At 36.8% G+C, this 23586-nt stretch overlaps 1 long non-coding RNA gene across 1 annotated transcript in view; it reads left to right on the top strand.

The window, feature by feature from the left end:
* The first annotated feature begins 357 nt into the window (after nucleotides 1-357).
* Nucleotides 358-23586, top strand: part of LOC150060726 (uncharacterized) — a 173370-nt gene continuing 150141 nt past the window's right edge. Inside the window, exon 1 of the long non-coding RNA XR_016536256.1 lies at nucleotides 358-444. This is a non-coding gene — a long non-coding RNA (uncharacterized LOC150060726). The remainder of the gene's footprint in view (nucleotides 445-23586) is intronic.

Below are 23586 nucleotides of genomic sequence, written 5' to 3'. Positions count from 1 at the left end.
ATAAAAGCTGGAAATGGTGCTGTGGCTCAAGTGGTAGAGATCTAGCCTTGAGAAAGTCCAAGGACAGTGCTCAGGCCCTGAGCTCAAGCCCGGGACTGGAAAAAAAAAAGTTTGCATGGACTGTGAAATGACTGTACCTTTAAAAAAAGAATCAAGTAGTGGGGTAAGTAAAGTTGTGAGTTTATAGAACTGTCTACTATTGAAAAGGACTTTAAAAAGTCAGGTCATGAAAGATTGTCCTCTTCATAGTGATAAAACCTACAATATTTCCCTTTAGATGGCCAGGGAAGAATCTAATATGGAACATGGTGGAAAATTCTGATTATTTTCTGTTTAAAATTTCAGATATTAAAATTTAATTTGATTTATTCCTGAGAAACAGGAATGATGGAAGCATCCTCACAATATAATGATGTTGTTTCACTAGTCTACAGATGAATACTGGTAAGTAAAATATATAAAGGGAAAAATTTTTGAGTTAGAAATAGATTTATCATTGGATTTCTCTGCTCAATTCAGAATTAAATAGTGGAAAATTCTATTATTTGGAGTTTATGAATCAACCAGAAAACTTGGGAAAATAAAGACAAGCCTGATGGTTCATTGAACCATCAGTGATATATGAACATAGTTTTCAGAAGACTATAGAAGAATATAGTTATCCTGGTTTTGAAGTCTCTAATAACTTTGATTTGCAGCATGAACTTATATTATACTAAACTCTAGCAGCAAAATGGGTAACACTGCACACTGCAGTGTTGAAATCAACCTCAAGCGTCAGGAAATTGAAAATAATCACATTTCCATAGTAACTCTAATTTAGTCAGAACCCACATGCTGTTTCTGAGCCATTAGTTTACTCTTATGATGTTAAAAGAACATAATATTTACTCTGAAATGTGGTTAAGTTTACAATGCAAAGCACTTTCATATCTTCTGCTTGCATATTTTAAGGCCTATTATCATGGCAAGTTTGATATCTGATTGCTTGTACTATTTTGGAAAATGAAAAAAAGTGAGAGTTTCTCAATACAAACAGGAAATTATGAACTATCACAATTAGAACATTTATGAGATAAAGATTAATTGTATTTAGAGAGCTTGCAACCTAATATTTTGTTGATTTTATTTTTGTACTTTTTTTGGTCTTCTAAGTAAGTGACTGTGACTTGATCTAGATTTTCATGGTTGCCACGTTTTATATTGTAAGCCATTAATGTCTATAGGGATTAGTCCCATGTCTTTATGTGATCCCCAAATTCATAGCTAGTACTTTTGCTGTGTCTGTTGATTGACTTTTCATAAAGAATCCTTGCCCTCATGACTTTACAGGAGTTACTTCAAAGATAATGACCCATAGGCAAGGACAGACAGACTTCCTCAGCGAGCCCTTTTCTGGTGCCCGCAAACAGGCTCATCTTCATACCAATCTCCTGTTGTGTGTGGCTCAAATTAGTAAAGATGACAAAATGCTATATATTTGGATGATAAATGCTACATGTAATGTTTGGATGATAAATTTGCAACCCTAGGATAAGCCACTCTTGCTCAGTTCTTTTATATGTTGCTGGATGTATTTTGCTAGTTTTGCATTGAGGATTGCTGTACCTGTATTCATAAGTGATACTGCCTTGTTTATTTTTATGAGATTCATGAATATTAGATTATATACTATTTATTTCCATTCAGTTTGTACAAATTAATGGAAACAAATCAATAAAAATTTTGCCTTTTGGTATGGTGGATATTACTACAACTTATTTGGTGGAGTAGATTATCCATTTATTGCCTTCCTGAGTGCTAAGAAATTCTGAAAATTTAAGTTCCACTGAAGAGGATTTATTGAATGCCTATTATGCAAGTCTTGTGCTAAGTACTTGGGATGTATTGATGAATAAAGATCAGTAGTAGCAATACTAAATAGTCATAGAAAAATTACAGTCAATTACATGGTGAATGAGCAAGAACACTTGGATATGATTCCTATCTCTTTTATGTCCTAACAGGAGTACAGGCAAGTCATTTTACTTCAGTTTCCTCATGTGTGAAATATAGCTACAAGTAACATGTACTTTATAGGATTATTGTAAAGATTGAATTAGGAGTCCGTATACACTACATCTGGCACTTAGTAATCAGTAAAGTTAGGTGCGGATTTGCTGTATTACTGCTATTTGTTTTTGTATGTGCCAGAATTACACATACTATTTCATTTAATTCTCCTCATGACTCTGTTGAGTTTATAATATTATCTCCATTTTTATAGCTGAGAAACCAAGCTTTATAAATGGTTGCTATAGTGACTAGTAGAAGCAGAATTCACATTAGAAGCCAGTGTTCAAATACTTTACACAGTCTTTCCCTGGCTTAAAGGAGTTCTCATCTACCTTTTCCAGAAAGCTCTGTCCAGTAGCTAGCATAGATTCATCAGAGTTTTCAAAGAGAACATTTAATGCCACATCTCAGTATTTTTCTGTCCTGAAGTCAGTAACAATACATTTTAAACAAATATCTTGAACTCAAATATATTTTAGCCAATGTACTTCAAATCAAGATTAGTCATTTATGATATTTTCTCCTGCATTTATTTAGAGAAGTATTTAATTGTTCATTAATGGAGTGATGGAAGGCCCAAATTGCATAGAAAGGTTTTTTTTTTCTGAATTTCCCTTTTAATGCTAAAAAGCTCAGAGAAGGAGTTGATCTTTTAGTTTCCTAATTAGATTCTCTTTTCTGTCCTTGATATTGGCCCTTGTTTTAGCACTATTTTTCAAGGAAAAGGCACAAATTATATATGGATGCTTTATTTTTCTGGATTTCTTTTTAAGGTTAGAAAGCTCATTCAAGCTTCTTTTGTTGTCTGGATTGTCTTTCTGTCCTTGATACTTGTTCCATCAATATTTTGTAGGGTTTTTTGGCTACCAGCTTCTGGGTTAGGTTCCCACCTTCCTGTATATTTTAAATCCCTTCAGTTTTCACACTGTATGAAGGCTATGACAGATCATGAGAAGATGGGAAGAGGGCAATACATGCAAAGCCAAAGGTATAAATATTTAGGGCCAAATTTCATGTACATATCTTTTATAAGAATAGCTTTTTCTACATTAAAAAAAAACTGTGCAGGGCACGGTGGCTCATGCCTGTAACCCTAGCTACTCAGGAGGCTGAGATCTGAGGATCAAGGAGGCTGAGATCTGAGGATCAAGGTTTAAAGCCAGCCTGGCACAAAAGGACCTGAGACTCTTATCTCCAATTAGCCTCTAGAAAACAGGAAGTGGGGCTTGGCTCAAGGGTAGGGCTGTAGCCTTGAGCTGAAAAACTCAGGGACAGTGCCCAGGCTGAGTTCAAGCCCCATGACCCATACAAAAAAATCTAGGAGAAAAGATGACAGTGTTGAATGCCAAGGCAGTAGACTGAGGCATAGAGAAGTGATGCAGAATGCATGTAGAGTAGCTGTAGTACTTCTAGCAAGAGATATCCCAGGACAATTTGCTTTTCAGGGTAATTGATGTTGCAGAGAATCTGTCTCTGTCTCTGTGTCTCTGTGTCTCTGTGTCTGTGTCTGTCTGTCTGTCTCTCTTTCTCTCTCTCTCTCTCTCTCTCTCTCTCTCTCTCTCTATATATATATATATATATATATATATGTTTGGCAATTATGGGGCATGAACTCAGGCCCTGGGCTTTGTCCCTGAGCCTTTTTTGTGCTCAATGCTAGTGCTCTCTCATTTTGGAGATAAGTCTCATGGGGACCTTTCTGCCAGGTCTGGATTCCAACTGCCTCCTGAGTAGCTAGAATTACAGGTGTAAGCTACCGGGAAGAAACAATCTTCTTAGAGAAAATTATCAACCATTTCTCTCTTTTTTCTCCTATAGTGACTCTTATTAGCAAATGTTTTAACCCCAGATCAGAAGATCAGATTCATTTTTTTCTCTTCAAAAGCAAGATTTAGGGGCAATATACTTAATATACTTAATGCTGAAGTTTCTGTGAAAGATGGGTAATGAATACCTAAAATTCAAACAGCATTTTGAAAGGGAAATATGTCTTTATTTTAAATGAAGAAAATTCCAGCGCCTACCAAGTATGACACAAAGCTGATACCCACCCAGTGGCCAGATATGTTTTCCTGAGGGATTTCCTTGTGTTTATTCCTCTAGCATTTTTTCATTCCTGACTTTTGAGGTGGCCTCATCCCAGCTGTTAGGATGTTTAATCTAGAGTTGCCAACTTCTGATCTAGCGTTCCAAGATACAAACTGAGGAAAACAAAGCTTTCCAGTATTTCTGAATCCTGTCCTCCACCCGTGCTAGAATTATTTAATCTTTAGTCAATCCTGAATATATTTTTTTCAATCTTAGCTTCATTTCTTTTCTTCCCTCAGAATAACAGAACAATTAGTAATGGTAAAGAGCCATGTCTAAAGTTCTAATTACTTATGTCCTATATAAGGCTAGGTTTATTTCTCTTTTTTGTTCCTATTATTCCTTTTTGTTCCACCTAAGAAAATTATGATTTTTGTGTGTGAAATGTTTGCTTTAAAAGAATTTTTTAGGGGGCTGGGAGTCTGGCCTAGTGGTAGAGTGCTTGCCTAGCATGCACAAAGACCCAGGTTTGATTCCTCAGTAACCCACATACATAGCAAAAAGCCGGAAGTGGTGCTGACGCTCAAGGTGCTAGCCTTGAGAAAGCCCAAGGACAGTGCTCAAGCACTGAGCTCAAGCCCAGGACTGGCAAAAAAAAAAAAAGAATTTTTTAGATTAAAAAGCTGATTTAAGCTTTTGCTAAGTACAGTGCATTTTTCCCTCTTAGAAAAACTGGGTAATCTTTAAACAGGTAACCATCGGCTTTTGATCCTATGTTAGTTCATGGGGTGGCTTGACACTTCATATAAGGAAAGCTTTGGCTTTCATTTTAGAAATTCACAAGGATGGCTTCTCTTGGTCCTTTCCTGCCCTCAGCCTAATTGCTTGTATTAAGGTGGAATAATCTTGAGTAGTCACATTTTATATGGGACCTGCTACATGATGGCATATATAAGGAATTAGGTATAAGAAAATTAGACTTGAAGTCAGAAATCAGAGCACAGAATTTAAGAGACAGCCTCTTTCCTGTAGATGAAAAACAATATATTGACGGTACTATGATATGTTATTTTCTTCTCATACATACCACAATATTATTATTCTGTGAGCCTTCCTCTGACACTGAAACACACTGAAGATATAAATGTGGAAGTAGGAAAATAAAGTTCTTTGGTACTCTATTGTTCCAAGTGCCTTGTATAATATGGTTTTGTTTAAGGACTTCACCTTCAGAATACCACAGGATTTGCCTTTAGGTAATATCCTATGCAATGACTCTGTTCCCCAACTTAACTGTAAGTTAAGGTAAGGATGGATATCCACTGACTGGAAGTAGTTAGTTCCTTATCATCTTCCCTTACGTATCTGCTCTTGCCCAGATATTATAGCCTGGAAAAATTAGCATGAAAATATAATATCATACTTTAATAATAGAAATCTTTTTTCATATATTTTTATTGTAATTAATAGAAGGGTCATATTATATTCATCAGATAGAGAGTGCATTACTTCACATACATTGATACCCTTTCTTGTGTCTTGGTCCGCATTTACCTCCCCCTCACCCCAGCCCCTCATCTTGTTTTCCTCCCTTCCCTATCTGGTTTCAAATAACCAAATACGCATATATACAATATACCAGATAACCAGGAGAAATACTGTAATAATATGAGATAACCAAGGGACAGCAAAAGAGATGAGAGATAACAGTACATTAAGGACAACAATCATTCATTATATGGCTTAATAATATAAATCTTTAGAATTAATATCTTATCCTAAAGAAAGATGCCAGGCAAATTGAATCTATATGAAATTGAACCAGGATGAAAACATATTGCCTCACAGGGCTCTTTGGGAGCAGGCAGGATTTCTTTGCAGAAGCTATGCAGTTTAATGCAGTTCCACTTATCCAGACTTTCTTTGATCTGTTGTGTTTCTGGGTCCTTATTCAGAAAGTTTCAACCTGTGCCAAGGAGACCTAGTATATCTCTGATTCTGTTGGAGACATTGCTTTCAGCCTCCTGAGGAAGTAGGATTATAAGATGGCACCTGGCAGCTCGCCAATGAGTCAGTACTTGCTGACCAGGAAGTTTCTTTGCATTGGTTGATTTGTTTCTTCCATGCTCATGGATAGAGTGTGATCGCTAGATTTTTTCTGTGTTTGTTTGCTGCTTGTGCAGATGACCTTTATTGTGATTGGCTGCTTAAGGATAGAAATAGTGTAGGATTTCTGGGGAAGAGCGGAGAAAGGCAGAGAGAAGAAGAAAGACAGAGAGAAGGAGAAAGGCAGAGAAAAAGAAGAAAGGAGAGAGAAATAAAAACCTCTGCTTGCAGCTATTTGAGTCTGTGATCTTTCCCAGTCCACCTCCGAAGTCATGTGTCATTGTGGCAGGCAGCAACATGATTCCTTTTTGTAAAGTTTTCAGTGTATCTTCTTTTACCTCCAGGTCTTTGATCCATTTGGAGTTAATCCTGGTGCAGGGTGACAAAGAAGGATCCAAATTTAGTTTTCTGCAGGTGCTTAAGTAGTTCTGCCAGTACCACTTGTTGAAGAGGCCGTCTTTCTTCCATTCTATTTTTCTGACTCCCTTATCAAAGATTAGGTGGCCATAGGTCTGGGGGTTAATATCTGGGTCCTCAGTTCTATTTCATCAGTCCTCAGGCCTGTTCTTGTGCCAGTAACAAGCCATTTTGGTTACTATACCTCTGTAATTGAGTCTAAAGTTTGGTATTGAGATTCCTTCTGCGCTGTTCTTTCTGCTGAGAATTGTTTTTGCTATACGGGGTCTTTTATTATTCTATATGAAATTTTGGATTGCCTCTTCTATTTCTTTGAAGAATGACATGGGGATATTGATGGGTATTGCATTGAATTTGTAGATAGCCCTTGGCAGGATTGCCATTTTCACAATGTTAATTCTTCCAATCCAGGAGCATGGAAGGTTTTTCCATTTCCTTAGTGCTGCTTTAATTTCCTTTTTCAGGGTTTTAAAGTTTTCATCAAAAAGGTCCTTTACATTCTTCGTTAAGATAATTCCTAGGTATTTATTTTCTTTGAGGCTATTGCAAAAGGAGTTGCTTTCCTGATTGTTGCCTCGTTCCTCTCACTGTTGGCATAGAGGAAGGCAGTTGATTTTTGAGGGTTAATTTTATACCCTGCTACCTTGCCAAAGTTTTGAATCAGCTCAAGAAAGTTGGGAGTGGAGTCTATAGGGTTCTTTAAATACAGAATCATGTCATCTGCAAAGAGGAAAAGTTTCACTTCCTCTTTTCCTATTATGGATCCCCGTTTTGCTTGCTTCTTGACTTAATGCTCTGGCTAGGAATTCTAATACTATGTTAAAGAGGAGTGGAGAGAGTGGGCATTCTTGTCTCATTCCTGATTTTAGTGGAAATGGCTTTAGCTTTTCACCATTAAGCATAATGCTAGCTGTGGGTTTGCATACCCAGCCTTTATTATACTGATGAATGTTCCATGGATTCCTAGTTTCTCCAGAGCTTTTAGCATAAACTTCTGGATTTTTCTATGTATGTGGTATGGAGGAATGGAACACAGGTCTTCATGTATAGTAGGCAAGTACTCTCTCTACTACTAGGCTAAACTCCCGGCCCCAGTTTTGTATATTCTAAGTCTCTTGTGTCCTTGACAATTTTCTTATCATAATTCCTCTTTGCCCTCCTCGTCTTCATAATATATGCCTTTGTTTTTGTTCTTAACAAACAGAAGATCAGAGAATTTCAGTTTATTTTATTTTTTAAGAATGAGGTGTAGGGTTGGGCGCGGTAGTTCACGCCTGTAATCCTAGCTCTTCAGGCTGAGATCTGAGGATCAAGGTTCAAAGACAGCCTGGGCACAAAAGGACCTGAGACTCTTATCTCCAGTTAACCTCTAGAAAATGGGAAATGGGGTTTGGCTCAAGGGTAGGGTGGTAGTCTTGAGCTGAAGAGCTCAAGGACAGCACCCGGGCTGAGTTCAAGTCCCAAAGTCCCCCAAAAGAAAGAAAGAAAGAGAGAAAGAAAAAGAAAAAAGAAAGAAAGAAAGAAAGAGGTGCATGGGTCATCTTTTAGTAGAATGGAAAACATTTAGGAGAGTTGAGCTATATTTTTATTATTTTATTGACATTGTATTTTGACATATCATTCTGATACCAAATATGGTAGAATACTGATTCAGTAACTGTTTACCTAGTGCTAACACTTGAATGTGGTAGAAACTTCTATGAACTTTAGTTGAGTAGATTTGAATATTTGATGTACAGACTAGGCATTACTACTTTTTAATTTTTATGGTTATGAATATATATATTCTGTCTACTACATGTCTGAATTTGTAATATCCTACAAACATAAGCAAAACATTCTTTAAATATTGAAATTGTTTCTTAAAGTACATTCTCATCTGAAGCTCAGTTCCTTTATTTAGTATTAAAGAGATACATTGATCAGGAAAATAAACTATTTTTGGTTTGTTTACTCATTTACAGTTGTCAAAATAAGTAGGATTGGAAACAGATGTCTGCACATCAGTTTTGACTTTTCACATTTGAATAAAAAATAAGTATTTTTTAAAGAAAATAGGACTTGTATGTGGCTGGGGATATAGTTCAGTGGTAAAGAACTTGCCTATATGTGCAAGGTCCTGGGTTCAACTTTTAGCACTGCAAAGAAAGAAAGACAGAAAAAAAGATAGAAAATGCATTTTAATTATTTCAGTCTAGAATATATATGTGTATACACACACATATATATGCATACTGTTATTCTGCAAACTAGAAAACAATTAAAACTAGAAACACTTTTAAAGTCAGTATCATGCTGTTCTAGAAAAACATTTTCCATGGTTTCCCTCTTGTTACAAATTGATTATTTTACATATGTTAGTAGCTTTCAGTATTCTTTGGTATGACTAAAATACAGTAGAAGATGGAGTGTTTTTTCTGTCCACTTAAACTTCTTTTCATTTTCATCATAGCTTAAAATACGAATCTTGTTACACTGAAAACTTTACAAGAAGGAATAGGAGATACACTAGGTCTCCTTGGCACAGGTCAAAACTTTCTGAATAAGGACCAAGAAACACAAAAAAATCAATGAAACTCTGGATAAGTGGGACTGCATTAAACTTCAGAGCTTCTGTATGGCAAAGGACATAGCTAGCAAACTAACTAGAAAGCCTACAGAATGGGAGAAGATCTTCACTAATAATACAATAGACAAAGGCCTCATATCTAAACTATATCAACAGCTAAGAAAATGGAACCACTCCCAAACTAATCTCCAAAGAAACAACCATCCCATTAAAAGATGGGCTAAAGACTTAAAGAGAGTCTTCTCTGAAGAAGAAATAAGAATGGCCTATAGACACATGAAGAAATGCTTGACATCTCTGGCCATAAAATAAATGCAAATCAAAATAACTCTAAGATTCCACCTCAGAAATGGCCATGATCAAGAAATCTAATAACAACTGATGCTGGCAGGGATGTGGCAGGAGGGATCACTACCACACTGTTGGTGAGAGTGCAAACTCGTTCAATCACTATGGAAAGCAATATCGCAGTTCCTCAAAAGACTAAACATAGAGCTCCCCTATGACCCAGCAATTCCACTACTTGGCATTTACCTACTCGTCCAGAAACAAGGACATACTAAATCCACTAGCACAACAATGTTCATTGCAGCACTATTTACCATAGCAAAGATATGGAACCAACCAAGATGCCCCTCAGTTGATGAGTGGATCAACAAGATGTGGTATTTGTACACAATGGAATTCTCTGCTGCTGTCAGAAAGAATGACATCGCCCCATTTGTTAGGAAATGGAAAGACTTAGAAAAAATCATATTAAGTGAAATAAGCCAGACCCAAAGGAACATAGGCTCAATGGTTTCCCTCATTTGTCATAATTAGTAGAAACCTTGGGCTCTCCTAGCTGAGATTTACAATAGATCAAACCTATATACATAAGGCCATATAGGATGACATGAAAATAAATATCTCCAAGATATAGAAACAAAAGCCATATAATGGATGATTGTTGTCCTTAATGTACTATGTTATCTCTCATCTCTTTTGCTATCCCTTGGTTATCTCATATTGTTACAGTATTTCATTTTGTTATCTGATATATTGGATATATGCGTATTTGGTTATTTGAAATTGGATAGGGAAGGGGGGAAAACAAGATGAGGGGCGGGGATAGGGGGAGGGAAATGGGGACTAGACATGAGAAGGGGTATTAATGTTTGTGAAGTAATACACTATCTGATGAATATAATGTAATCCTTCTATTAATTACAATAAAAATATATGAAAAAAGAAATTATTATAGTCATTATTATCTATAAATGTTGACAATTTTCTCCTACTTTAATTTCTTCTTTTTGGTTATGTCTCTCCAATGCAAAGCTGACTAGAATGAGAGATAAAGATTTATTTGAGCTTGACTTCCTTCTTTCTTTCTTCCTTCCTTCCTTCCTTCCTTCCTTCCTTCCTTCCTTCCTTCCTTCTTCTCTTTTTCTCTTTCCCTCTTTCCCCTCTTTCCCTCTTTCCACTTCTCTCTTGTTTTGTGCCTGTACTGGTGCTTGAACTCAGTGTCATGTTCTATGGCTGAGACCTTACTACTTTAGCTCTGCCTCCACCTCTCTATTTTTTTTTTTCTGGTTAATTGGAGATAAGAGTCTCATGGATTTATCTTGCTAGACTGACTCATCCTCAGATCTCAGCCTTCTAATAGCTAGGATTTTAGATAGGTATGAATTAGTGGTATCCAGTTTCCACTGCGTTTTGGATATGGAGTTTATGCTTAGATTTCTAAGTTTTAAAAATAAATGTGTGCATTTCACAATAGAATGGAAAAAGTATATGACAAATTTGCCCATTCATCTTGTGTAACACTTGGTAGGCACCTTCAGTCTGAAGATTTTTATATTCCTTTTATTTTGATTTTTTTATGTCACTGAGTAAATTTTCTCAATGTTATTTCTGTGATATTCCATTAGTGTATGTTGGAGACTCCCAATGGATTTTCCTTGCTTTTAGTAATGTGTTTGTAATTCTTTATCTCAGTGAAATGGGATCTGGATAAATTTCTTAGTACTCTTCTGATTTCTTAACTCTCTATTCCATTATCTCATCTACTAGGTTAAAAATTAAGTATTAATTTTTATTTCTTGTTCATTTCTTATGTACTATGTCATTGTATTATTTTAAGTAAATTAATTTTTTTTTGTGGTTCCTGGGGTTTGAACACTGGGCCTGGGCACAGTCCCTGAGCTCTTCATCTCTAGGATACCACTCTACCCTTGAGCAAAGTCCCACTTCCCATTTTCTAGAGGTTAAATGGAGATAAGAGTCTCAGGTCCTTTTGTGCCCAGACTGGCTTTGAACTTTGATCCTCATATCTTAGCCTCCTGAGTAGCTAGGATTACAGGCGTGAGCCACTGCGCCTAGCCCAACATTGTATTATTTTTAAAGAGAGATTTTAGGTTCATTGAAAAAGCTGGGTGGAAGATGCAAAGATACAGCTCTTTTCAGTCCTTTTCCATACTAGTCTTGACTGCTGCTTCACATAGGATAGTTACCCTTAAGGACATGATTTCTTGGTTGCTTTTGCCTGCTACAACAACCTGGTTTATTACTGTTTGTTTCTCTTAGTATTTAATTCTTTTTGAATTCTAAATTCCAAGGGGCAGACACTTTGTGTTGCTTAGCACAGTATCCCTTTTCGGAAACAATGTCTATATTGCTAAGTTAAAAGCTTGTTAAATGAATGAATGAATGAATGAATGAATGTGTTGTTTCTGATGGGCAGAGCTGTTTGACTTTTTGTAATATAATTACATTTGTTAAGAAATTCTCTTTTTAGATTTTATATTTTGTTTCTATGAGCTTATTTAATATTGAGGAGTGGCTCAAAGTATGAATTTATATCATCTTGATCTGAAGTTGTGGTTAACATATCTGTACATTTGCCTAACAGGAATGGACAGTATAAGCTGCAATGATCTGTATGTACTCACTACATCTTCCAGAGCCTTAAAAGCATTTGAGCCCCATAACTCAAATTAATTTACTAAGCGCATCTTGATTTCATTTTCCTACATGCTCTATTGGTGGATAACATTAAAATTTTCACATTATATTTATCCTGATGGAAACCTGCCAAAAATAGGCACTGAAGATAGTTTGTCTAATTAGCTTTTTTTCCATATGATTGTGATTGTGAAAGTGGTGGAAAGTTCTGCAAAGTACAAAATGCTGAGGGTTAATTAGAAACATGACACCAAAAGGTTTGGCATATATATTAGTTTTCTCTTGCTGCTGTAACAAATTACTACAAACATGGTAATATACATTCATTACTGCTCACATTTGTAGAATAAAAAGTCTGTGATGAAATGCTGGACTGATTCTCTGCTTAGTATTTCATAATGCCAAAACCAATGTTGTTGACAGCCTGGATTCTTTTTGGAGGTCATTGAAAAGAATTTATATCAAGATTTGTTAATTTGTCTTTTTATTTTCCATATATCTTGTGTTTCATATCTAGTACCTTGATGGCACAGGAATATCCAATTCCTAGAGAAAGTAAACGACTTGTCTTGGAGTATATCAAACCCAGAGCCAAACCTTCAACTACCAGATATACTTCATTTTGTCCTAATCATCTAGTGGCTAGGAACCAGGCAACCAAGGATAATAGCTACCAGATCCCAGTCAAAATGGAATTATTCAAACTAGCCAATTCTTTTTTTTTTTTTGGGGTGGGTTATGGGGCTGGGTGCTGTCCCTGAGCTCTTCAGCTCAAGGCTACTGCCCTACACCTGAGCCACAGCCCCACTTCCCGTTTTCTAGATATTAATTGGAGATAAGAGTCTCCTGTTCTTTTAGTGCCCTGGCAGGCTTTGAACTGTGATTCTCAGATCTCAGCCTCCTGAGTAGATAGGATTACAGGCGTGAGCCACCGCGCCCAGCTTTAAAGTAGCTGATTCTTTTAGTTATTATTTTGTGTGTGTGTGTGTGTGTGTGTGTGTGTGTGTGTGTGTGTGTGTGTGTGTATTTGGGGGCTTGAATTTAGGACTTGATTGCTGTCCCTGAGCTTTATATGCTCAGGGCTCATGCTCTACCTACCCCTTGTGCTACAGCTTTATTTCTGGCTTTATTTTTTATTTATTTATTTTGTGGAAATAGTCTCATGGATTTTCCTGAAGGGGCTGGCTTCAAATCCCAATCCTCAAATCTTAGCCCCTAAGTTGCTTGGATTACAGGTATGAGCTGCTACACTTAGCTCAAACTAGCTAATTGTAAACCTGCTACTTACATACCCTGCCTTACTTTCTGTATAAAGGGTGAACTAATGCATCAGTGATATTCACTAGGCATTATATTGAAAATGAACTATACAACTTGTGGGGAAGCAGGGTCCAGAGGGAAAATATTGGGGGAAAACAAGAGAAGATTGTTCAAAACAATGTACTCATGACCTGATTTATGTAAATGTAACCCCTCTGTACATCATCTTTTTAATAATAATAACCAAAAAACACAATAGAGGTTTTTGTCTCCTAACTCTAGTGTTCCCTGTGTGTCCATGTTGCCCTTTTCTTGGCAACTATTTAAAAAATATTTTCTATTTAAAATTCAAATTAGCATAGAGGAGCTGCATCATATTTCCACAGATGTATACAATGTATTTTGAGCAAGCTTATCTACTCTATTACAGTATTAATCTTGTTCCCTCTTCTCCTTGGTTTTTGAAACAGTATATAGTTGATTTCTTTATGCTACTTATAGATATATATGATGTATGTGTGTACATATACATACATACAGGAATACACGTACATATATGCAGACTTTGATCATGTTTACCCCCCAGTACCCTCATTTCCCCCTCCTACTGGTTCCACTTTTTACTCTCACGTCCCATCATCATCATCATCATCAACATCATCATCATCATCAGTTTAGGTCTAGATTCTGGCTTTACAATTTTGGCATATCTTGTTCAAGATTATATATTCTACTTCCATTAATTTTCCTGCAAAGAAAGAAATTTCATTCTTTTTTATGATTGACTAATAGTCCATTGTGTGTATATATATATATATATATTCCATTTTGATTTATTCATTCATCAGTTATGGGACACCCAAGGAAATTTCATAGCTTGGATACTGTGAATAGTGCTGTCATGAACATGGATGTGTAAATATCTCTATTGTACATTGACTTACACTTCTTTGGCTATAACATCGGTAGGTTAATAAAGCAGTTATATTTTTAGCTTTTGCAGGAGCCTCCATACTGATTTCCATAGTAGTTTGATCAGTATACATTCCACCAAAAGTTCGTAAGGGTTCTTTGTCTATATCTTTAGCAGCATCTGTTGTCATTTGTTTTCTTGATGGTAGCTGTTCTGACTGAGTAGATTCTGAGATGGAATTTTGAGAATCATCTTGATTTGTTTTTCTTTCAAGGCAAAGGATATTAAATATTTTTTCCATATGTTTGTTGGCCGTTTGTATGTTATCTTTGGAAAACTGTTCAATTCATTGGCCTACTTATTATTAGATTATTTACTCTTCTGGTGTTTGCATATTCTGGATATTAATCCTTTTGGGGGTGGGAGCATCCAACCTGAAGGCCAGAAGGAAAATCATTTGGTGCATGATAGGACAAACATATATGCTTCTAGTATATTTCTCTTCTGCTGTCTGTGGCTTCTATCTTTACTGATAATTTTGTATAGACTACAAAGGATGTTACAAATATTCAAGGGCCCTTGGCAGGAAGAATTAAGGGCTCCCTATCCCTGCATCCATAACTGGCAAAGTTATAAAAACTTTCTCTCTCATTCTCTGGATTGTCTCTTTTATTTTAATTTATTATTTATTTTATTGTTTGGGTGATGTACAGAGGGATTACAGTTACATCATCAGGTAGTCGGTATATTACTTCTTGAGCATTGTTACCCCTTTCCATGTTTTTCTCCCATCTCCCCTTCCCCCACTCCTCCCACTCACCTTATTTTTCCCTTACCTTTCCTTTTTCAAATAAACAAATAAACATATATGCAATATACCAAGTACCAAAGTAAGCTACAGTAACAACATGAGGTAAACCCTAAGAGGAAAAGAAAAGAAATAACTTCACATAGTACATTAAGAACAGCAATCACCCTTGATTTTGATAATTGTTTCCTCTTATTTGCAGAAGCTTTTTAGTTTTATGTAATCCTATTTGTCAACTTTTGCTTATTTACTGAGAAAGTAGAGTCCTATTCAGTCTATAGTTGTACATGCCTACATCTTCCAGTGTTTCCTCTATGTTTCCCTCTGGTAGAATAAAGTGTATTTTCAGTAGTAATAATTCCTTGACTTGTTGGCCTCACTGTACTATGTACACTTTTTAATTTTTATTTTTTTATTGTAATTAATAGAAGGGTTACATTATATTCACCAGATAGAAGGTGCATTACTTCACAAATATTGATATCTCTTCTCATGTTTTTGTCCCCATTTCCCTTCCCCCACACCCTCTCCTCATCTTGTTTTCCCCCTTCCCTATCCTATTTCAAATAAATAAACATATATACAATACACTAGATAACAAGGAAAGATACTGTAACAATATGAGAATAACCAAGGGACAACAAAAGAGATGAGAAATAACATAGTACATTAAGAACAACAATCACACATTATATGGCTCTTGTTTCCATATCCTGAAGGTCCTTTCACTTAGCCTCATCCCATATGGCCTTTTGTATCTAAGTTTTGAGCTATTGTAATCCTCTGCTAGGAGAGTCCAACGTTATATTAATTATGACAAATGGAAACCATTGAGCCTATGTTCATCTGAGTCTGGCTTACTTCACTTAATATAATTTTTTCCCCATTTTCTTACAAATGGGGCGATGTTGTTCTTTCTGATGGCAGCATAGAATTCCATTGTGTGTAAATACCACATCTTGTTGATCCAGTCATCAACTGAGGGGCATCTGGTTTGGTTCCCTATCTTTGCTATGGCAAATAGTGCTGCAATGAACATCATTGTGCTAGTGGATTTAGTATGTCCTTGTTTCTGGACCATTGAGTAAATGCCAAGTCTATTACAGAATTTTAAAAGTTAATTAACAAGCTGGGAGCTGGTGGCTCATGCCTGTAATCCCAGCTACTCAGGAGACAGATCTGAGGATCATGGTTCAAAGCCAGCCCAGGCACAAAAGTCCACGAGATTCTCTGATTAACCACCAGAAAACCAGAAGTGGTGCTGTGGCTTAAGTGGTAGAGCACTAGACTTGAGCTGAGGACCTCAGGGACAATACCCAGGCCCAGAGTTCAAGAAAAAAAAAAAGAAATGCTGGCTTCAAAATTTGCATTGAGAAAGCTTGAAATGTTACAGTATTTTATATTGGCTTATTGTAGTGTTTCTCTTTAGAGCTTTGATGATTCAGATAGCTTTAGTATTGTGTAACTGTGAGAATCATTCTGTAAGAAATGGACCAGTTAGGAATGAGTCTAATTTTCCTCCAATTATACACAAGACTAAAATAAGTTTGCTCAACACTTAGAGTGTGCCCTCTTCTGTTGAAATTTCTTGTATTTTTCTTTAGGGAAAAAAAACTTAGGTATTCCACTTAATTCCCTACTACTTACATGATTCTAAAATAGTACCTTTAAACTGACTTTGTTAACTAGAAATGATAATTAAGGAAACATTTGGAGATATAATTATACATTAATAGTTTAGAAGGTCTGTCTTGGATCACCTAGTTCATGAACACAGTTAAATGTAGTTTATCTTACAAAATTAAAACAGGACCAAATAACAAAAATGTAAAACAATTCAATGACAATTTTTAAAAATTTAGTTTGATTGCCCAGATGATGTAGAGAGGGATTACAGTTACATACATAAGATAGGGACAACATTTTTTGTTGAACATTGTTACTCCCTCCCATGTCTTTTTTTCCCACTTTCCCTCCTCCCCCCCCCAATTGTAGAGTTCATTTGCAACATATGGTCTTGTGTGTATTGCTGTTACATTGGTTCATCCTTTGCCCTTTGTCTCACCATTTTGTTCAATGATAAAATTTTCCCAAGATTGTTTTGTCTTATTATACAGGCTAATTTTTAGATGGTTCCAAATGTGTTCTTACTCTGCGACTAAAGGTTGTTTTCCATTTTCTCTGACCTTATGTTCCTGTGCCCTTTCTATCTCTTCTCCTTCCTTCTTTGTTCTTTTTATAAAAAAATATTTGTTCCAAGGAGGACTAGAGTGTCTCCTATTCCTTCTTGTAAAGTTTTCAGTGTATCAGCTTTTACCTTGTTGAAACTTTCCCAACAAGGACCAAGAAACAACATATCAGAGAAGGGCTGGATAAGTGGGACTGCATTAAACTGCAGAGCTTCTGTATGGCAAAGGACATAGCTAGAAAACTAACTAGAAAGCCTACAGAACGGGAGAAGATCTTCACTAACCATACAATGGACAAAGGCCTCATATCTAAAATTCCTTTATCAACAGCTCAAAAAATTGAATCACCTCAAAATTAATCTCCAAAGAAACAACCATCCCATTAAAAGATGGGCCAAAGACTTAAAGAGAGTCTTCTCTGAAGAAGAAATAAGAATGGCCTATAGACACATGAAGAAATGCTCAACATCTCTGGCCATAAAATAAATGCAAATCAAAACAACTCTAAGATTCCACCTCACTCCCATTAGAATGGCCAGGATCAAGAAAACAGATACTGGAGGGGATGTGGCCAGGAGGGATCACTATTACACTGTTGGTGGGAGTGCAAACTCGTTCAACCACTATGGAAAGCAGTATGACAGTTCCTCAAAAGACTAAACACAGAGCTCCCCTATGATCCAGCATTTCCACTACTTGGCATTTACCCAATCGTCCAGAAACAAGGGCATACTAAATCCACTAGCACAATGATGTTCATTGCAGCACTATTTACCATAGCAAAGATATGGAACCAACCCAGATGCCCCTCAGTTGATGAGTGGATCAACAAGATGTGGTATTTATACACAATGGAATTCTATGCTGCTGTCATAAAGAATGACATCGCCCTATTTGTAAGGAAATGGAAAGACTTAGAAAAAATCCTATTAAGTGAAGTAAGCCAGACTCAAAGGAACATAGGCCCCATAGTCTCCCTCATTTGTCATAGTCAGTAGAAACCATGGGCGCTCCTAGCAGAGATTTACAATAGAACAAAATCTAGAGACATTAGGCCAAATAGTAGGACACTAAATGTAAGGAACTCCAGGATAAGGAAACAAAAGCCATATAATGAGTGACTGTTGTCCTTAATGTACTATGTTATCTCTCATCTCTTTTGCTATCCCTTGGTTATCTCATATTGTTACAGTATTTCATTTTGTTATCTAATATATTGGATATATGCGTATTTGGTTATTTGAAATTGGATAGGGAAGGGGGGAAAACAATATGTGGAGTGGGGGTGGGGGGAGGGAAATGGGGACCAAGACATGAGAAAGGGTACAATGTATGTGAAGTAATGCACTTTCTATCTGGCGAATATAATATAACCCTTCTATTAATTACATTAAAAATATATGAAAAAAAAAGAAAAAAATTTGTTACTGAGATGGGAGTATGGCTTAGTGGTGGATTGCTTGCCTAAAATGCACAAAGACCCAAGTTTCAGTCCTCAGTATCATATACATAGAAAAAGATGGAAGTGTGTTGTGGCTCAAGTGGTAGAGCTTTGACCTTAAGAAAGTCCAAGGACAGGCTCTGAGTTCAAGCACCAGGATTGGCTACACATGTCTGCCCGGTGCTGGTGGCTCATGCCTATAATCCTAGCTACTCATGAGATCTAAGGATGGCAGTTCAAAGCCAACCTGGGCCATGAAAGTCTGTGAGACTCTCTCCAACTAACCACCAGAAAACCGGGAGTGATGCTATGGCTCAAGTAGTAGAGATGGAAGCTCAGGGACAGCATCTGGGCCCTAAGTTCAAGCCCCATGGCTGACTAAATAAATAAATAAATGAATAAATAACTTTATTACTGTTTATGTTGTGCAAAGGTATTTAACATGTCAGTTAACCTTTTTTTTTCCCCAGTCCTGGGCTTGAGCTCAGGGGCTGAGCACTGTCCTTGGGCTTTCTCTAGGCTAGAGCTCTACCACTTGAGCCTCAGCACCACTTCTGGCTTTTTTCTATGTATGTGGTACTGAAGAATTGAACCCGGGTCTTCGTGCATGCTAGGCAAGCACTCTATCATTAGGCCAAACTCCCAGCCCCAAACCTTCCTTCCTTCCTTCCTTCCTTCCTTCCTTCCTTCCTTCCTTCCTTCCTTCCTTCCTTCCTTCCTTCCTTTCTTTCTTTCTTTCCTTCTTTCTTTCTCTTTCTTCTTTTTGCCAGTCCTGGGGCTTGAACTCAGGGCCTGAGCACTGTCCTTGGGTTTTCTCAAGGCTAGAGCTGTGAGACTGAGTCACAGAACCATTTATGGCTTTTTCTGTATGTATGATACTGAGAAATTAAACCCGAGTCTTTGTGCATGCTATGCAAACATTCTATTACTTGGGGAAATTCTTGGTCCTCTTTTCCTTTCCTTTTACCTGCTTCTTTCCTTCTCCGTTTTCTTTTTGTGCCTATCCTGCTCTTTATGGATTTCATCACTATTTGATTTTATCACTTATTTGCTTATTCTAGCATTTCAATTGACAGTTTACATTATATTTTTTATTGTGCTTTTCCATTAGACATCATTACCTCTGTTGTTTGTTCCTTAAACAATGTCGAATGCCCCTCTAAAACAGACTTCTGCAATGGATTATTGGCAAAAATATATATTGCCTGCTGTATATCTTGCTAGGTGGTGCAAGAGAAATAATTGTAATGATCATAACTGGCAACGTGAACTTGTATTTAGAAATAGGGTATTCATTACCCAATCTCATTAATCCAAGTTTTATCTCTAACTTTTGAACTTCAGAATTTCGGATTAGAATAAATCAAACGATTAGTACAGATAATCACCCAAAAGTAAAGTGCTTTTCAGTTTCTTGCCAAAACAGGAGGGCATGACACCCTTATGAATTGGCTCCAGTTCAGAGACATGCCTCTCATGTTTTTCATACCTTTGTAAAAGAAATTCAGAGGTGCTCCAGCCCTAACATCTTATAATGCCAAGAGTTCTGAATTTATCCCTATAGGGTACACTGTGGTTAGTACACTATGTGCTTAATGAGTTTCTGTTTGGGCACAAAGCTTGTCTCTGAGTTCCTTCAAACTTGAACTGTCATTATTTTTCCCAATATAAGTTAGATTTACTGAAGCCTTGCCATGTGCTTGCTTGGTTTGCTGCTTTGTTGGCTGCTTTAATTCATGGAAGATTGGTGGGGTTTTCATGTGGCTGTAGTAATTTCAACAAAATCAGTGTTGGCATTTGCAAAATAATTTTGCTTTTAAGAAGTAATGGCCAGGGGCCGGGAGTTTGGCCTAGTGGTAGAGTGCTTGCCTAGCATGCACGAAGACCTGGGTTCGATTCCTCGGTACCACATACGTAGCAAAAAGCCAGAAGTGGTGCTGTGGCTCAAGTGGTAGAACCCTCGCCTTGAGAAAATCCAGGGATCGTGCTCAAGCCCTGAGCCCAAGCCCAGGACTGGAAAAAAAAAAGAAGTAATGGCCATCCTTGTAATATCATTAGAACCTTTTGCAAAGCTTTCAAGAAAGATATTTTGTGATGACCAAGTCCAGTTTCTTCTTTTGTTTTTATTTTAACTGCTACTATCTTGGAAAAATTGCAGCAAATTAATCAATTTCCCATTTTCAGAGTTTAAACAATGCTATAGATGATAAAAATTAGTTGCCTTTTGCCTATTAGAACAGTGGTTTTGCTCCTGCTACAAATAGTACAAAAACACTCAAATAGGAAAATAGTTTCCTTTTCAGGGTTGGGATTGAGACAGAGTATTGCTATGCAACCCAGGATAGCCAGGAACTAACTATGTTCACCATCCTTCTCATGATGAACTAACTTATCATCTTTTTACTTTTCTCTCTCTGTCTCTGTGTCTCTTTGTCTCTCTGTGTCTCTCTCTGTTTCTCTGTCTCTGTCTCTCTCTTTTTGATAGGTCATGGGGTTTGAACTTAGCCTGGGTGCTGTCCCTGATCTCTTCAGCTCAAGGCTACTGTCCTATCTTGGGCCAAGACCTACTTCCCATTTTCTAGAGGTTAATTGGAAATAAGAGTCTCCCGTCCATCCTTTCATGCCCCGTCGTTTTGAACCTTGATCCTCAAATCTCAGCCTCCTGATTAGTTAGGATTATAGGTGTGAGCTATCATGCCCGGCCTTCTTTGGTATCTTGAGTGCTGCAATTCTAGATGTGTACTATTACCCAACTGCGTGTGTGTGTGTGTGTGTGTGTGTGTGTGTGTGTGTGTGTGTGTGTGTGTGTGTGTATGCAGGTCCTGGGACCTCAGAGCCTGGACATTGTCCCCTAGCTTCTTTTTGTTCAAGGCTAGTGCTCTATGTCTGACCTTTTCTCAGTAGTTTATTGGAGATTGAGACTAAAGCACTTTTCCTGCTTGGTCTGGCTTTAAACCACAATCATAAGATCTCAGCCTCCTGAGTAGATAGGATGATAGGCATGAGCCACTGGTACCTGACTAACTTCACTTCTAGTTTGCTTAAATTCGTAGTCAACCCTTCTGTTGTCTACTCATGATGATCAGATAGGATAAGTCATATGCCACAGGTAGGCTTCCATGACTGTAGTGTTTGAGAAATGGTTGTGTAGTATGCATTATGTTAGGATCAGTGAATTAATGTAAGTTATAGGGAGGAGTGATTCCTCTGGGAAAAAAACTGTAAAAACATATTACAAACTTATTAAGAAATTATACATATTTGTTTACAAGATTCCAGTAACTTGGATTCCTGAGCACAGAGACAGAAGGTTTAGAATGATAAATTTATATAATTAAACACACATATGTGTGCATTAATCTATTATATGCTGGCCCTCAAGAAACAAATAGGCAATTTCTTCCTTGAAACACAAATCACACTTCTTCCCCCTAGTTTTTACATATTAAAAATGTTAGGATCAAGGAATGAGTATTTTACATAAGTAAACAAAGCAATTTCTTGGCTGGCTTTTGTATGTAGGTTCTACTACCTTTCCCAGAGACAGCTTACTAGGAGATAGTGATGTAGCTTTTATGAGTTACTGATGCTCTTTGGAAATGTCTGTAGATCCCACATTCTCCCCATAACACCTGTTCTCAGATCATCTCTGTCCTGTTTGGCTTTGTTTGCATTTTTGATTATATACTTCACTATATGGCAAAAATACCAGGAGTGACCCTTTTGACTTAGATAATTGGAGTAGGTGACAGAAGGAGGTTGTGGAATTATCTGTATTTTATATGCAAGACCAAGTATCAGATGTTAAGTTACAGAGACCTGAATGGAAATGATATAGAATTATAGGGCTAGAAGGAAAAATGCAAATTGTCCATTATTTCCTCATATAAAAGAGAAACAGAGACAGAGACAGATATAGAGAGAGAGACAGAGACAGATGGAGAGGGAGAGAGAGAGAGGAAGAGAGAGAGAATGAGAGAGAGGGGTGGGACAGATTTGAATATCATGAAATTATTAAACTAGAGGGAAATGCAAACTACCTATATTATATTATTATATTATATTATATCTTATATAAAAGAGAATGTGTGAGAGAAGCAGAAGGGAAAGGAAAAGGAGAGGGAAAAGTAGGGGAGAGGTAAAGAACACTGAGATTTGGGGATATTAAGTGATACTCTTTTTTATCAAGGAAATGTTCTTTTTTTATTATAATATATAGAGGGGTTACAGTTATATTCTCGATAGAGGGTACATTACTTCTCTCACATTGGTACCCCTTCTTTTGTTATTGTCCCCATTTCCCTCCCCCCGCCCCTCTCAATCATCTTGTTTCCCCCCCCTTCCCTTTCCTATTTCAAATAAACAAATAAATGTATATACAATATGCCAGGTAAATAAGACATTTTTACTTTTGACAATAGAACTGAAGCTGCAAAACAAGAATTCTGATTTGCTGTCTGGTTTAATTTCCATCTTAAGGTCACATGCCTTTCCTAATGACAAGAGCTTGATTACATAGTTGATATCTAACTATGAGGAGTCTGGAAAGGGTACACACTGTATGCCTGGAAGAAAGAGGAAAAAGCTTAATGGAAAGCTGTCTAGTGTCTATCACACTGTTTATATACAGCACAAATACACATACATACACATACATACATATACACACACAAGAGGGATTCTCTGAACTTCAATATTTTATTTGAAAAGATGAAATGTACTATAAAATTCTCAGATTTATTTTACTTTTTTTAATTTAGTAATTATTTTAACCTATTTTCTTAAATTCCAGGTAAATATTTGTAACTTTGTTTTTATTTTATAAAAGTAAAAATTAGGGCTGGGAGTTTGGCT

The sequence above is a fragment of the Megascapheus bottae genome, chromosome 7 (genome assembly GCF_031878675.1).
Source record: "Megascapheus bottae isolate mThoBot1 chromosome 7, mThoBot2.hap1, whole genome shotgun sequence".
NCBI classification, from domain to species: Eukaryota; Metazoa; Chordata; class Mammalia; order Rodentia; family Geomyidae; genus Megascapheus; species Megascapheus bottae.
Note: the sequence above shows the minus strand (reverse complement) of the source record. Positions and strands in the feature narration are given on the sequence as shown.